This window comes from Alexandromys fortis, unplaced genomic scaffold (assembly GCF_014885135.2).
Source record: "Alexandromys fortis isolate MF-2015 unplaced genomic scaffold, M_Fortis_MF-2015_v1.1 scaffold_119, whole genome shotgun sequence".
In the NCBI taxonomy this organism is placed as follows: domain Eukaryota; kingdom Metazoa; phylum Chordata; class Mammalia; order Rodentia; family Cricetidae; genus Alexandromys; species Alexandromys fortis.
Window position 1 is genome coordinate 4522765 of NW_026067991.1, and position 16248 is coordinate 4539012.

At 45.0% G+C, this 16248-nt stretch overlaps 1 protein-coding gene across 1 annotated transcript in view; it reads left to right on the forward strand.

The window, feature by feature from the left end:
* Positions 1-5202: 5202 nt before the first annotated feature.
* Mylk (myosin light chain kinase) overlaps positions 5203-16248 on the forward strand; it is a 246954-nt gene continuing 235908 nt past the window's right edge. Inside the window, exon 1 of the mRNA XM_050159702.1 lies at positions 5203-5353. The gene's annotated coding sequence lies outside the window, so the exon portion shown is untranslated. The remainder of the gene's footprint in view (positions 5354-16248) is intronic.

The following is a 16248-nucleotide window of genomic DNA, read 5'->3' on the forward strand; positions in this document are numbered from 1 at the left end:
ATGTTGGAGATGGCAGACCCATGAGCTATCTGCAAAGAAGGTACTCCAAACAGGGAGTGGACCAGACCAAGAGAAAGGTGTAAACAGTAGGCAGTGAGGTGGGACATGGAGCTACAGGAGCTGAAGTTTGTCCTGCTGAGTTTTGGTCTTGCCTTGATTCGTTATTTCCTCTTGATTCCCTAATTCCTCCCTTTTGGAATGATAATGAGATTTTTATGCCATCTGTTAGAAATATGTAATTTGCATTTTCTTATTTATAGGGGATTGCAACTAAGAGATTGCTTTGAGTCTCAGAAGAGACTTTGGACTTTTAAATAGTACTGAGACTATGAGAGACTATGCATACTGTTTTAGTCAGTGTTCTGTTGCTGTGAAGAGACACTATGACCATAGCAACTCTTATAAAAGAAAGCACTTAATTGGGGCTGGCTTACAGTTTCAGAGGTATGGCAGTGTGCACGCAGACATGATGCAGAAGTGTCTGAGAGTTCTACATCCTGATCAGCAGGCAGCAGGAAGAGAGTCACTGGGTCTGGCTTGAGCCTTCAAAACCTCAAAACCCACCCCCAGTGACACACTTCCTCCAATAAGGCCATACCTACTCCAATAAGGCCACACCCCCTTATCACTCCCAAGTAGTGCCATTCCCTACTGACTAAGCATTCAAACACACGAGCTAATGGAGGCCCTTCTTATTCAAATTGCCCCAGGGATCTTCTAACTTTGTGGTGATATTTTGTTTGTGATCTAACAAATAAAGCTTGCCTGAAGATCAGAGTACAGAGCTAAGACACTAGTTAGCCATAGAGGCCAGACAGTGGTGGCACATACCTTTAATCCCAGCACTCAGGAGATAGAGGCAGACAGATTTCTGTGAGTTCAAAGCCACCCTGGCCTGCACTGAGATTGAGTCAGTCTAAAAGAGAGACAGAACTCATACCTTTGATCTCAGGACTTGGGATCACACACCTTTAAACTCAGCACTAGGGAGATGGAGACAGGAGTGAAATGGCTGGGTGGAGAGAGTGATAGAGGGTGGGAGGAGACAGGAGCTCAGAGCGTTCAGTCTGAAGATTCATAGGGACAGGATCACCTATTTGGTCTGAGAACTCATAGAGGAAAGAACTTTCTAGTGGCTGGCTGCTCTGCTTCTCTGATCTTTCAACTTTCACCCTTGATATCTGACTCTGGGTTTTTATTATTAAGACCAATTAGAATTTGCACAACAAAAATTTGACTAAATGCATTTTGCATTCTGATACGGCCACGAGTCTATGGTGGCCAGGGAGAGGAGTATGGTATTTTGAAAGAGATGTAACCTCATAAGTCTTGGCATTTGAACATTTGGTTCTGTTTATGGTGCTGTTTACAGTGCTGGGGAGGTCCTGGAGGTACAGACTTTGCTAGAGGAAGTGTCACTGGGGATAGAGGGTGTAGCTTTAGCCTACTTCCCGTTCACTTTCTCTACTTTTTGCTTGTGGTGGAGCTTGATCTCTCAGCTTTCTGCTCTGGCCGCCATGCCTCTCCATCATGATGGATTCTTATTTCCCTGGATCTGTACCAGTTCTGATACCAGCTCCCACTTTGCCACCCCAGACACTTCCTTAGGCTCTAGTGATCATAGTCCTGATGACAGTAAGCCTTAGCAGACGGGCTTCAGAGACATGTGCAAGAGGCTTCTCCCTCGTGATCCCAAATGGGACAGTTTGAGCTCTAGAATTTTGGTATATTGAAACTCATTAAATACATTTAAATTTATGAATATATAATGATATTCAAAAGAAACTGAGCCCTAGCTGGGAGGTGGCAAGCATCTGTAATATTAACATTTGGGAATCTCAGGCAGAAGGATTCTATGCCAGGTTTGAGACCATTCTGAGTGTAATGATTGTTGTGTCTCCCACCCGCTTGCCTGCCCACCTGCCCGCTGCTGGGAACCTGCACCTTCAGGGGACTCACTGTTGCCTGCCCAGCTGCTCGCAGCATGGCTGGGTCTGAGCGGCTCTCCTGGTCAGGGAACCTCACTGTTGCCAGGACCAGCCCACCTCACCGCAAGCTGCTCGGGACCCGCATACAAAAATCATAAAACTGAGCTATGTAATGACATATTGTATTAAAAGAAAGAAAGAAAGAAAGAAAGAAGAAAGAAAGTCTAGTAAATATCCTTCTAGGGATAAAAACAATTTTGTTGAATCTTAAGTGGTAAATTAAAAGGGAAAGTGTTTATCCAGCTCTTTCTGCATGGTCTTACCTCACAGTAGGGAGCCAAGTAGACCAGAGGTATATCCTCATAAATGTATTTGACTAATAAATAAAAAAATGTAATTGTTACCTTCAAACAATTAATTAATGAATCTAGGAATTGGTGTTCACTGCTACTAATCCAAAAAAAAAAATGAACAAAAGCCCGGGCAAGGGGGTTGGCTCAATTGGTAAAGCATTTGCTGTGTGATCCTGAGGACCTGAGTTTGGATCCCATCTCAGTAAAAAGCTGGCCTGGCAGGGTATATCTGCAATCCCATTGGGAGGGGGGGCAGACAGGAGGGTGCCAGAGGCTTGCTGGCTAGCCAGCCTAGGTGAATCCAAAAGCATCAGGTTCAGTAAGATAACCTGTCCCAAAAAATACTGTGCAACAATGTAGGAAAATATTTCTAGTGCCAACCTTTGGCTTCCATGCATGCATGCATTGCCTATGTGTGTGCCTATACACACAGATGTACATGCATAGCACACCACAGCCCCCCACATGCACACACACGCACGGACGGACAGACGCAAAATGCAGCTGTCTCCTGTCTTTTGGGGAAAATGTGGCACCACGTACAATCTTACAAAAGGTATCAGACCTTGGTCTGATGAAGTCTGGGTCAGCTGCCAGTTTGCAGTCAGCACAGGCCCAGATCAGGCTGAATGTGCAGCTCCTACACTGGGGAGCTCTTGAGGCCTCAAGTTCTTCAACAAGTTAATTGTAAGAAAAAGACTCCAAAGACACATCTGTTGAAGGAAGGCTGCTTGGCCACTTGTTGGTTCTCCAGCTGCCTAGGTCCTGGAAATAATCACACAGAAGCTATATTAATTTAATCACTGCTTGGCCCATTAGCTCTACCTCCTTATTGGCTAACACTTACATCTTAATTTAACCCATTTCTATTAATCTGTGTATTGCCACGTGGCTGTGACTTACCAGGTAAAGTTCCATCCGACTCTGGTGGGGCTACATGGCTTCTCTTTCACTCCTTTTTCCCAGCATTCAGTTTAGTTTTCCCTGCCTAGCTCTGTTCCACTATAGCTCTGCTATAGACCCAAAGTAGTTCCTTTATTTATCAATGGTAATCACAGCATACAGAGGAAAACCCCACATCACACATTAAGTTAAAAACACTGGCAAGATGAGCCTTGGAAGTTGCCATTGGTTAAGAGACTAACAAGGGCTGGAGAGATGGCTCAGTGGTTAAGAGTGCATGCTACTCTTGCAGAGGACAGGGATTTGGTCCCCAGCACTCACATCAGGCAACTCCAGATGTGCTAACTACAGATCAGTAGGATCTCTGTCTCACTATGTAGCCAGGGTCCTACCGCAGCTACTCAGGTGCCAGGATTACAAAGGTGTATGCTGCTACAGCTATACAAAGCTGTATTTCTTGATCTGAGTCGTGGCTCCAGGATGCTCCCTTCATGTGTTTGTCTCTGGTGTTCTCTACAAGCAAAAGAACAAAACCAAACTAAAAAACAACCCAAAAGAAAGTCCAGACGGAGAGATCAGGAAACTTGGAAAAGTTTCATATTAAGTTCAAACAAAATGAAAAGGCAAGTCCCCAAGCCAGCTTTTGTTCGTTTGTTTTGTTTTGTGAGACAGAATTTCTCTATGTAACAGCTCTGGCTGTCCTGGAACTAGCTCCATAGACCAGGCTGACCTCGAACTCAAAGAGATCAGCCTGCCTCCTGAGTGCAAGAATTAAAGACTAATGCCACCACAGACCAGCCCAAACCAGCTTTTAAAAGGACTTGAAGGCATCTTCCAAACTCTGAGAATCTTTACAGACAGTAAAGGGAGTATGTCAGAGAAACCTTGAACTAACGGTTCAGAGCTGTGAGATGCCTGGAAAACCATCCAACAGAGACCTACCAGCTCTGGAAATGTAGCTAGTCAGTCCGTTGACATCATTATACAGAGTAGAAAAATCAAAGACCAGAGTCAGACAGGACCTCACCAGCTCACAGGGCCAGCTCTATCAGAACCAGATCTAAAACTCAGCTCTCTCCATCTGGGACTTTCCCATGACAGAAGCTACCGAGAGAATGCTTCAAAGAACACCACGGTTTGGTTTTCTTCGGAGAAAGCAGGTCCAGAAACTTTCTAGGATGGTGATTAGCCTGAGGGATTGGGTGGGTTATCCTGGGCTGGGCCTGCAGCTGTCTTTTCTCCTAGTCCCCTGCTTCTATAGCCTTTCCCAGGTCTGCTCCTTCTGCCCGCCCTGCAGGTCTGGCTACCTCTCAGTCTAAGTGGCTTCAGTTCAAACGTGCACATTTCACATTTACTAGTAACTGCATGTTCGGCATGGTTGCAATGACCTGTGGTAAGAAAATCTAATTTGCAAATGTTAAGTAACTTGTCCAAAGGTTTGTAAACTAGAAGGGGGGTAGAGTCAATTCCAGAATCCACATTTTAAAGCGCTATGTTATCCTATCTACGTAATTTATTTTTCGTCATTAATTGAAGGAAATTGCATGTAATGTAATTTCGAAAGAAAGTTAAGTCTTTCAGGATATTTTGTAGAAAATGTTTCAGTACACACTGTGTGTGTGTGTGTGCGTGCGCGCGCTCCTAATATTGTTAACTGCTATATCCGTGAGAGAGAAAATTCATTTCCCAACGTGTGATGCCTGTTTGTTCTGTGTTGAGAGTTCTTTCATGAGATGCAAAAGTAAAATTTAAAAATCGGGGGCACCGCTGCTCGTGAGGCGCTGGGAAGAACTTGGTACCGTGCGTGCGGGGTGAGGGGACCAGAGACCAGACCGGGTCGGTCGCGTAAATCCTAGGCACAGCGGGAGTGGGCGTGGCGTCAGGGTGTCAGGTCCATTCCTGGAGCTCCATGCAAATGACATGCAAATTAGCGCGTGGAAGTTGCTTTGCGGCTCCGTGAGCTTTCCCAGTCCTGAGAGACGCGCTGCCGCCCTCCGGCTCGGTCCGCTCCCGCCCGCCGCTTGCTGTCGCCGTGCAGAGTCGCCACCTCAGCGCTCGCTGCCCGTCCAGCCCGAGGCGCCGGTTCGACCGGCCGCGGAGCCCGACGCCTGCGGCTGCACGCCAGCCCTCGAGCGCCCTAGCCAGCTCGCACCGGTGTTCGCCGCGCGGGTGAGTGAGCCTGCCCGCGCGCTTTTGTCCTGCCGCCGTCACCGGGCTCCCGGTGGGAGCGGCGAGAATTGGGGTGTAGGGAGAAGCCGACACCAAAAGCATGGCTCCTACTCCAGCCCCGGCCTTTGCAGACAGCTTGATGACCGCCTGGTCCCCACACCCACCGGAGTGATGCTGGGACGTGGACGGTCTCGCGGGCTGGGACTCGGTTTGCTCTCTAGCACCGCACCGAGCCCGCCTCGCTTCGCCTCCCTCACTTTAGCCGGGGCGCCTTTCTGAGGGACTTTGTTAGAGATGACCGCTGTTGGGAAGTTTGGGATAGATAAGCTGATTCCCTAAGGGTGGCTTAAATCGTGCCCCTCTCTGGATCTTAGGAATCTGTAATCGTTCAAAGCTCAAAGGACTGAACTTCTAAGATTGGCATGGCAGATGGAAAGATGATGTTGGGGAAAGTGTTTGAATTTTTTTTTTTAAACTGAGGTGAAAATATTATGAAGAGAAAAACTCCTCTCCTTTGGGGTCTGAAGGGAATACAATAGCTATTGTGGTTTCAGGGAGCTGGGTGGGGCTTAGAGTGCACCCATGCAGTGGACGTGGTGCTAGGGCTTAGGGAGTTGGCTCACCAACCCTCTGCTAAATTGCAAAGATTGGGGTATGTGAATTTCCCCTTGTCCCGCCACCCCTCATACCTCAGCTCTCCAGAACCTGCTTGAGAGCTGCTTCACCCTCTCAGCGAGGTTGTGCCTGTCTCTATCCTGGAACAATCTTTGCTTGTTGGTTAAAATACACAACTCTACTCCACACACGCTTTGGGTATTCACACACCGGTCTCTGGGGGGAGTGTGGTATCGCTGTAATCTGTCTTCCTAAAAGACCTCTAGGGTGTTTAAAATTGTTTTGTTTTTCTCTCCTTCCCTTCTCCATCAACTCTCTTTTTCTTGTCTTGACCACCTTCACAACCTTCTGTGGTCTGAGCCTCCTGCTCTATTCTGCCCCAGAAAGAACTGTGGAGGGCGATGCCTTCACTTCTGTGCCCGAGGCTAGTCAATGAATGGTCCTCTCCTGGTCCAGAATGAGCTTGTCGGTGTGTTCCCACCCTCAGGGTCCAAGGGTTTGAGCTAGGGCTAGAAGAGACCTTCCAGAATACTTGCTTCTGAGTGGGAGGTGATTGTACTCTGAGGATATGCACAGGACTCTTTGTACCAAGCAGGGCAGCCCCGGGCTCACTGAGGAAGGGATCATCCAGCACCAGGCATGAGCTTGGAGAACCATCCCACTGTAGTGAGCATTTGTACCAGCTACTGTTTCTTGTTCAGTCGTGTGTGTGAGTGTGTGTGTGTGTGTGTAAGAGAGGGAGTGTTAGAGGTCACTATGCTTGGTTTGTGTGAGAGAGATTTGCTGAGCCTTCCACAGGAGACTTTCCACAGGGGTAGATATTAGAGGACATATATGAAATCAGAACTTAGGGATAGTCCTGATCCAACTGGTAAGACTTGGTAGGTCTTCCTGGATAGACAGGACAGTTGCAGTCGCACACCGAGCAGGGAAGGGTCTGCAAAGGCGTGTCTGGTGTCAGCTATACTGAAGGGAAACAGACCTGTTCAAGGCGCACAGTGGAGGAAAAGTATTGGTCCTGACTGGTAAGGTCTCTCCTCAGTGCGTTCTCTGTCTCCCCCTTGATTTTCCCTTCAAAGGAGAAGATGGATCACTACACACTTCACCTAGGCCCATTTTTTTTTTCTGTGAAATGCATCTAGTTGGTTTGTTATTTCTTTGTTAAAGGGAGTCATACAATGGGGATTTGAGAATGAAAGGGCTCTGTTAATGACACGTCTCGTTTCCTCTCCTCAGAAAAGTGTTTTGCAATATACACAGGAGATTACTCGTTCTTAAAAGCCTCCTACAGGAGCAGTGGGAGGCATACAACTTTAATCCCAGCACTCAGGAGGCAGAGTCAGGTGGATCTCTGTGAGTTCAAGGCCAGCGTGGTCTACAAAACAAGTTGCAGGATAGCCATGGCTACACAGAGAAACGTGTCTTGAAAAATCAAAAATAAAACAATAAATAATAAATAAGTCTCTTGTTGGTCAGGCCTACTAGCATCTGCTATTAATCCCAGCACTTGGAAGGAAGAAACAGGAATATCCCTGTGAGTTTGAGGGCAGCCTGGTCAACATAGTAAGAGACCTTGCTAAAAACAGCATCACCAGATAAACAAAACAAACAACAACAAAACCTCCTGTTCTGCCCTTTTTGCAAAGCTAGTGAAACTTAGAAAAAGAACACCTCTGCATAAAGCGACTTTTCCAACAGAGGACTTTGATCTTGCCCACATTCAATGGAGAGCAATTAAAATTTCTTTGAGATTATAATTGCAGCATTCCCTCTTTCCCTTTCCTCCCTCTGAACACTTCCTTATACCTCTTCTTCATTTCTTTCTTTTTCTTTCTCTTTCTTTCTTTCATTCAAATTTATGGCCTCTTTTTCATTGCCTGTTGTTATATTCATGTATACACACACACACACAGACACACACAAACATATATGTATATTTCTAAATGTAACCTGTTGAGCCATTTCCCCCCTTTGGCAAACAAGGGTGCAGTGCACACAGAGGACATTTACATGGAAGGTCTCCATACTTGGGTGCTTGAGACCCAGAAGAGTCTGTTGGCTGTTATGGGGGCTCAGAACCAAGGCATCATCAAGCAGTCATCCAGAGTGTGGACAGAGCATTGTCACTGCAGCGAGCCCCAGTGCCAGGTGACTTCTTTCCTTTCCCTTTGCTCCCTCAGCCTCCTGCCTGCAGGAGTGGTGAGGTGCCAGGCGACAGCCTGCTTGTCAATCACTTCCCTCCCATGTGTCCCGTTGTGCAGGTGCCTTCTCATTGTTCTTGCTTGGATTTTAGCTGCTGACCGGTTTTTTTTCCAGATTTAAAGCTCACGTGCTTGAGACTGTGGGACCTCACTTTGTCACCACAGGCCAGTGGGTTGCCCCTTCTACCTTGGTACCTGCTCCTCAGATACCAGGACTGTGGCATTTGTGCAGTGTGCCAGGACAGCCAGCCTAGTGGGGCCAGGGCACAGGCAGGGTCAGCAGGGACTGCCCCTTGAAGCTCAGGGACTAAAGAAGGCTGACTTTTCAGACGCTCCCTGGGTTCTTCTCTTCGGTGCCCTGCTGCTCAAGGTCCCTGGGTGTCTGAGGGCGAAAGCTCACAATTGGAACCCCAGGAGGAAGCTGTGGGAATTTTTGTGTAGACCCAGCGTCAATTCCCCAATGTTGTCCCATCCCCCACTTCTGGTTCTTCTGTGCCCTCCCTTTCTGCCCACCCCAGCTCTGCTCCTCCCTCCTGGGTCTTGAGTGCAGAGCCCTCTGGAGACCCAAAGCCCCCAGGACAAAGGAAAGGGGATGAGGAGAGGATTTCCCTTTCTTTCAGATCTGCAGCTTGATTTTCCCTCCGGCTCTGGGCCCTCAGGCCTAATGTTAATTTGTTAATCCAGGACCTTATAAATTACTTCTTATAATCCTCAGGGGACACAGGTAATTTGGGAGTATAGTTGAGGTTTTAAAAAAAAGTTAAAGAAAAACTGTGTGTCTTTTTTGTTTCCAGAAACTAGTGATTTTTTTTTTAAGTACAGCTAGTTCTTCAGCAAATTGGCAGGAGGTGGCTGCGGGGTGGCAGGTGCATTGTGACGTTTAAGCATTCAGATCTGCCCTGCCTTGTTTGCTTACTGGCTGGGTGCTTTCGGGCACAGCCCTTAACCTCTGTGAGCGGCCTTTAACATCTTTATCTGACCCGGAGAGAACAGTTTTAAAACTGAGAAGACTAGGCCCGTGGTAATCCAGTCAGGGAAGTGCTTGCCTTCCAAGTTTGAATGCCGGCACTTCATTCCCAGAAGCCCTGTTAAAAAAAAGCAGCCACAGTGGCACAGGCTCATGATCTCAGCACCGCGAAGATCCCTAGGGCTCAAGGCCAGCCCACCTACTAGGTGATCTTCAGGTCTATCACAAAATACGGGCAATAGCTTCTGAGAGAAGATCTGGGGTTGACTTTTGGCTTCCACATGCACATATACGCATACATGCCCATACACATGTTCACTCTCTCTGTCACACACACACACTCACACACACATGCACACTCACACACAGTGAAATGGACTACAGAATGGGGAAAGGAGTAGCCACTATTATAACATTGATTAGTGTGCACCATGTCCATGGGACAGCTCTAAACGGGCTGGCACACATATCTACTCTGCACCTAGCTGTGTGGGTGATTGTAAAGCAAAGGGTCTTATGCCTGTGAGACTTGGGTTTGGGTGAGCAAACAGTTGACGTGGATGAAATAAATAGAAAACAGGGAGAGTACAGAATTTCAAAGACTTTCAGGGGCTGCGGTGGTGGGGAGGGCCTCAAACTCTCCAGAAAGAGAGCAATGTAGCTGTTCTCCAGAAGAGAGGGGGCAGGGACACTTGCCCAGCGCCTGAAGGTTCTCAGACCCTTCTCAGCTGGAACCTGGTGTGACACCTTTGACCCTGTGGTGTTCTCCCAGCCATGCATGCCTGCTTCTCCTGAGATTTATTTTGTGAATGATTTTCATTTCTGGACTTGTTTTCTTTCTGCCCAGAGTCTTCCAGAAATGAATTCAATTTTATGCTGAATCAAAAACAATGAGAGGCAGCAAATCTATGGCCACAGTAAAGGCCCAATCCCGTAGAAGACTCCTGAGTTTCTGTGGTCTGTGTTTCTTCCTGTGCTTCATTTACTGTTGCTGATTCTCTTGTTCTAGAACTGCAGGGCACTGGACGAATGGAGACACACCCAGCTGACCTTTGCATGACTGAGGAGGCATGAGAGACCGAGCGATAGAACCGAAGCACCTATACTATTTACCACCCATTTGTGCTGCTAGTGGATGGTGACAGGGTGTGAAGGCCGACGTCCTTTCCTAAACCAGAGGGATGGGTGCACATTGGCTCCATTTTTATCTCACTTGCCTCTGTAGAGTCCTTAAGAGCCGTCCTCTTTATTTTTATTTATTTTACATCGTTATTTACTTTTATGGGTATGGGTGTTTTGTCTGCATGTGTCTATAGATCACATGGATGCAATGCCCACGGAGGCCAGAAGAGGGCATCAGATTCCCAGAGCTGAAGTTACAGAAAAGTTGTTAGCCACTATGTGGGTGCTAGGATTAAACCAGGTCCTCTGGAAGAGCAGCCAGTGCTCCTAATGCCTGAGCCATCTCTCCAGTCCCTGCTTTGTTAATCTTAAAGCACAGACTGACCATGCCACCCCCACCTTCGGAAACCTGCTAGTTCTGTTCCCTTGGAATAATCTCATCTAGAAATTCAGGACTGCCCCCCCCCCCAGCCCTAATCTCACTACAAGTCCACACACTCACTGCTATGTCCCACAACAGCCTTTGCCTAGTGCCGTTCTCTCTAGCTTATTAACTTCTGGAACATTCTTCACGTGTCTCTTTGCCTGTTAAGTTCTTCTATCCTTGCCTGTTTGTTCAAGATGAGTTGAGTTTCTAATTCTTGACACCAATAGAGGCTGCCTTTGATCTCAGTCTCAACATCTTGTAGCAATTTGTTCTTGTAAAATTCTTTTTAAGGTGACAAGTCATGTATTAATGTGGAGTTTTTTATTTGATTTTTTTCATGGTAAAAATCTATCTATCTATCTATCTATCTATCTATCTGTCATCTAATTATCTATCTATTTGATTTTTCAAGACAGAGTTTTTTCACAGAGCCCTGGCTGTCCTCGAATTTACTCTATAGACCAGACTGGCCTTGAACTCTCTCCCTTTGCCTCCTAGGTGCTTGGATTAAAGGTCTGTGCCACCATGCCCTTGAAAACTCTTCTAGGGAAGGGCTTGGTGGCTGTCTATTCCTCACAACAGGGTTCCAGAGCTGACTGGTAAAGTTTCCCTCCTAATCCCACAGGCTCAGTGGGTTCAGGGACTCCCCTGTTTGGTTTTTGTTTTCACAAAGCTCCCTGGAGGATTCTGAGAGCAGCCAAAGTTGGGGCTCAATCCAAGTTGGTTTTCCATGGTATCATCATTCCTTTGATTTGTGTATTAGCAATAATTCTTCAGAATTAGCAAACCAACTAGATAAAGAAAAAGAAGAGGAAGGAAGGGAAGGAGGGAAGGGGAGAGGAAGGGAGGGAGAATAAATAGCTGTGCAGTGGCATTTTGTAGTTTCTCAGGAAATACGCATTTCCTCTGATTTACTCATTCCAAATGCTGTCCAAACGACAGCATCCCTTAGTAGAGTTGGGACCGATTTCTTTATCCTTAGTAGAATCACAATATAAAAACCCTTCTGAACTGTGTTTGTTAGAGTTACACAGGATTTCAAGATGAAGTGTTAGTTTTTATAACCAGTCTTCATGATTTTTGAATGCTCACCAATCCTTGTTCCAAGACAAAATCTTGGTGAAGATGTGTACTTTTTGTTGTTTGCTTTTATATTATGTTGGATTTGTTTGTCTAGTGTTTTATCTGGGATTTTCACATCTATGACTAGTGAGATAAAATTATTGTCTTTGCTTTCTTTGTCCAGTTGTGTTTGAACCTCCAATTTTTAAACACCTTTACATCTTTGGAATGAACAGAACCACTCTCAGAGATACTGAAGTCTACCAGAATTTCCCTGTTGTGAGATATTAATTTAACTAGGCAAAGATGTTTTACATTTGTTTATGTTGCAGAGTATTACTTTAGCTGTGTATAGGTGTGTTACGTTTGTTTATGCTGTATTTGTGTTATGTAAAAATGTGTTGCTCTTTCACCTTGCTTGCCTAAGGCACCTGATTGGTCTAATAAAGAGCTGAACGGCCAATAGTGATGCAGAGGAGGCATAGGCAGGGCTGGCAGGCAGAGAGAATAAGCAGGAGGAGGAATCTAGGCTGGGAAAGAAGAGAAGAGAGTATGAGGGAGAAAAAGAGGGAGACACCTGGGGCGGCCAGCATGCCAGCCACACAACAAGCAGTGAACGTAGGGCATACAGGATGAAAGGTTAAAAAAAAACCCTAGGCAAAATGTAGATGAAGAGAAACAGATAAATTTAAGTTAAAAGAGCTAGTGGGACAAGCATAAGATAAGGCCGTGAATTCATAACTAATAATAAGGCTCTGTGTCATCATTTGGGGGCTGGTTGGTGACCCAAAGGAAGTCTGATATATTTCTCTACATTTCTTTTAGGTTCAACTCATGGCTTTGGTTTTTCTATAAGTAAACAATATTGCTAAAAGTTGATGTCCTGAAAATTAACTAGAATCTTTGAAAAATAGACTTCAGTACTTACGTTATTTTCTCCTGTGATAAAATACCTGAAAAAAAAAAAGAATACTTTGGCTCATAGTACAGTCCGACATGACCGGGAGAGTATGGCAGAGTTCTTGGCAGTTTGGATGGAGAGCTGCGGTGAGAAGAGGCTGGCCCTACATCTTGGCAGGTCAGAAGACGGCATTTAGCTACAAGCACTCTGATGAATCTGGCTAGCCTAGAACCGACGTCTTTTAAATCCTCTCAGCAGTGTCTGTCTTGCAGAACAAGAGATTTTCACTTTTTGATCAAGTCCCAGTCGTCTTAAGAATGGATTATGCTTTTGGTATTGAAGCCAGGGCGTATAATTTACATTATGTGAATTCGTTAGGATATTCTTAAGATGTTTTATAGTTGCAGGTTTTACATTGACGTTTGATACAGTTTGGTTTTGAGTAAGCTCTTGTTCTTGTTTCAAGACAAGAAGTTCTTTTCTGAATAGAAATGTCTAGTTGTTCAGTGTAGAGAAAACTGCCCCTCCCTGTTGTACCTTTGTTGAAAGTCAATTGAGTGTGTGTGTGTGTGTGTGTGTGTGTGTGTGTGTGTGTGTGAGCATAGCTGAGTAAAATCAAGAAGTTAATTTACCTTACTTTCTTCCCAAAGTCACTCAGTGATTTAGTGATTTAGAGCTTTTACTATTTAGATAAATTTCAGAACCATCTTGCTGATGTCTACATTAAAATCCTGCTGGAAGTCTTGTTGTCATTGATTGTTTGGTTAAGTTTGTTTGTTTGTTTTTCTCTTTTTGAGACAGGATCTGATTGTTATTCTTGTAACTATAAATAGACAGGTGTCTGGGCACACCTGTATGGCATTGTATAGATTAAGGTTAGCCTCTGAGAATGTCTGTGTTGGGTTGTCTTGACTTATTTGTATTTATCTGTGTCTCTCTCTCTCTCTCCCCTCTCTCTCTCTCTCTCTCTCTCTCTCTCTCTCTCTCTCTCTCTCTCTCTCTCTCTCTCTCTCTCTCTGTGTGTGTGTATGTGCACATGCGTGTGTGTATGTACATGTGTATCTGTGCCTGAGGAAGCCAGAAGAAGGCAATGGATCCCCTGGAGTTTGAGTTACATGTTGTGAACTACCCAGTGTGGGTGCAGGGAACTGAAGTTAGACCTCTGCCTGAGCAGCAATTGCTCTTAACCAATGGGCAATCTCTTCAGCCCAGATGCAGTTTTGATTATGTTCATTGATATGAAAGATCATCTTCTTATTGAGGGTGGGAGCATTCCTCTGGCAGCGGATCCTGGACTGTATAAAACGGAGACAGCAAGGTAGGTACTGGCTTGTATTTTGTGGTCTGACCAACTGCTTCAGTTTCCTGTTCCCTTTTCTTCTCCATGGTGATGACGTTGTGAGCCAGCCCCTTCCTCCTTTAAGCCACTTTTGTCAGGGTGTTTACCATGGCAACGGAAAAGGAGTCTAAGGATCTTCATTGCATGTCCTAGGCTAGCCTGCAGAAAAGGAGACTAGGCGTCTTCCTTGCATAATCTGGGCTAGCCTGCAGAAAAGGAGACTAAGGATCTTCATTGCATAACCTGGGCTAGCCTGCAGAAAAGGAGACTAAGCGTCTTCATTGCATGACCTGGGCTAGCCTGTAGTTCCCTGTGCAGATCAAGCCTCCAGTACCCAGCAGCTCTGGCGCTGCTGTTACAGATGTGCACCCCCTCGCCTAGCTTCCAAGTTTGCTGGGCTTTGGATCAATATTGTTTTCACATTAAGGAGAGAGCCTGCATCTTGAGGTGAGTGTGTGTGTGTGCGTGTGTGTGTAGTATGCCCATTAGGCACATGTCCCCATTGATTGTGTACTGTTTGATTTCTTCTCCAGAGTTTTTATACTTTTTAGCATATAAATGTTGAATGTACTTTGCTAGATTCTAGGCATATTCATTGTATGTCTTCAGTACAAACTTAAATATTACGTTTAGTAAACCTTATTTTCAGATTGATTATTACTATTATTTATAATTACAATAATTTTACTTTAACAGATTTTTTTAAATTTGAAATTTGGCGATATACTTATAGTACTCAGGGATCTAATGTAACTGGTACCTAATTATAGTTAACCAACAAATAAAATGTTTAATTTGACCAGTCTTGGAGCCTGAGGTATAGAATCAAGCTTAAGCCCTTACCTACTTCTGCCTCTAAACTTTCTGTGGGCATTCTTTTTTGAGTTGATTTTTTAAATTGATCTTTTATTATGTGATATTTCTTAAGTCTATTACTAGTACTTTATTTTTAGATTCTTAGAGATTTTCATCATAGAGAATAGATGTCATCTTTGATAAAGACTTATTTCTTCTAATCTGTTTGACTTTCATTTATTGTTCTTGGCTTGTGTGTTAGTTTTGCAGTATCATGTTAAGTGACGAAGACCCACATGTCTGCCTTATTTTCTATCACTGGGGCCAGCCACTTAGGCACATATGATTATGTACTGTGTTGGCTGTAGGACTTTTGTACATGCCCTTTACAGGGTTGAGGAAGTATGAGTTTATCTTTATAATTGCTAAGATTGTTTTTTTTAAATCAGAAATAAATATGATTTTTTCCAAGTACTTGTTTTGGATCTGTTAAGAATATTGTACATTGGTTCTCTTTTTCCTATGAGCTGGTAATGCTTTCTGTAAAGGACCAGTGTGATACTATGATATTTAAGGAATATGTATATACCTTTATCTCCAGTTCCGGGCACAGAACTTCTAAACCTACAGATTTCCTGAGGGGTGTGGGTGAGAGCAGAGCCTTTAGTAGCTGTTCAAAAGGTGCTCCAACTGTTTCCACGCTGTGTATAGAGTCAGGCTAGGAGCAGGCTGTCAGCTGAGCCAGTCATATAATTAAAAGGTTGCTCCCCAATCTTCGGAGAAGAGGGAAAGGCTAATGTTTTGGCTAAAGGATATTTAATCAATCATTTTGTTGCATAATAATGGATCCCCCATATAAGCTTCTAATCATGGGGTTTGAACAGCTTCTGGGTTGGATGCTAGCATGGGGGTGTGCCTAGAGGCTCCTGACGTTTGCTGGACCTGCATCTCTAATCCACGGCCATTCCTGCACTGCATCCTTCATAATAAGCTTGCAAATGTCAGTAGCCAGTGTTCCCAAGTTCTTAGAGCTCTTGTAGCAAATTAATGAGCCAGAGGAGGAAGTGTATTTTGTTTGCATTTTAATAGCTGACCAGTCCGAATTATCACAGGCCCAGGACTTAGGACTGGCATCTGGAATGGGGAATGAGCCCTTGGTCTGTGAGTGAGGTGACCTAGGGTAAACAGTGTGGGACCTGAACTGAAGTGCAGGACTCCCAGCTGGTGTCCCAAGTCCCAGACACTTGAGTGGTATGAGGGAAATCCCCAGACCACTACCTTTGGGACAATATGTTGTAGGACTGAAAAACAAGTCATTGTAACCACAGATAAATACTTTAGACTTCGTGGTCTGTAAGGTCCCACTTATTCACTGACTCAATTGGTCCGTTATTGTGAGGAAACAACCAGAGTCACCGGGTGGTGGCGCAGTGGTGGTGCTCACCTTTATTTTATATATATATATA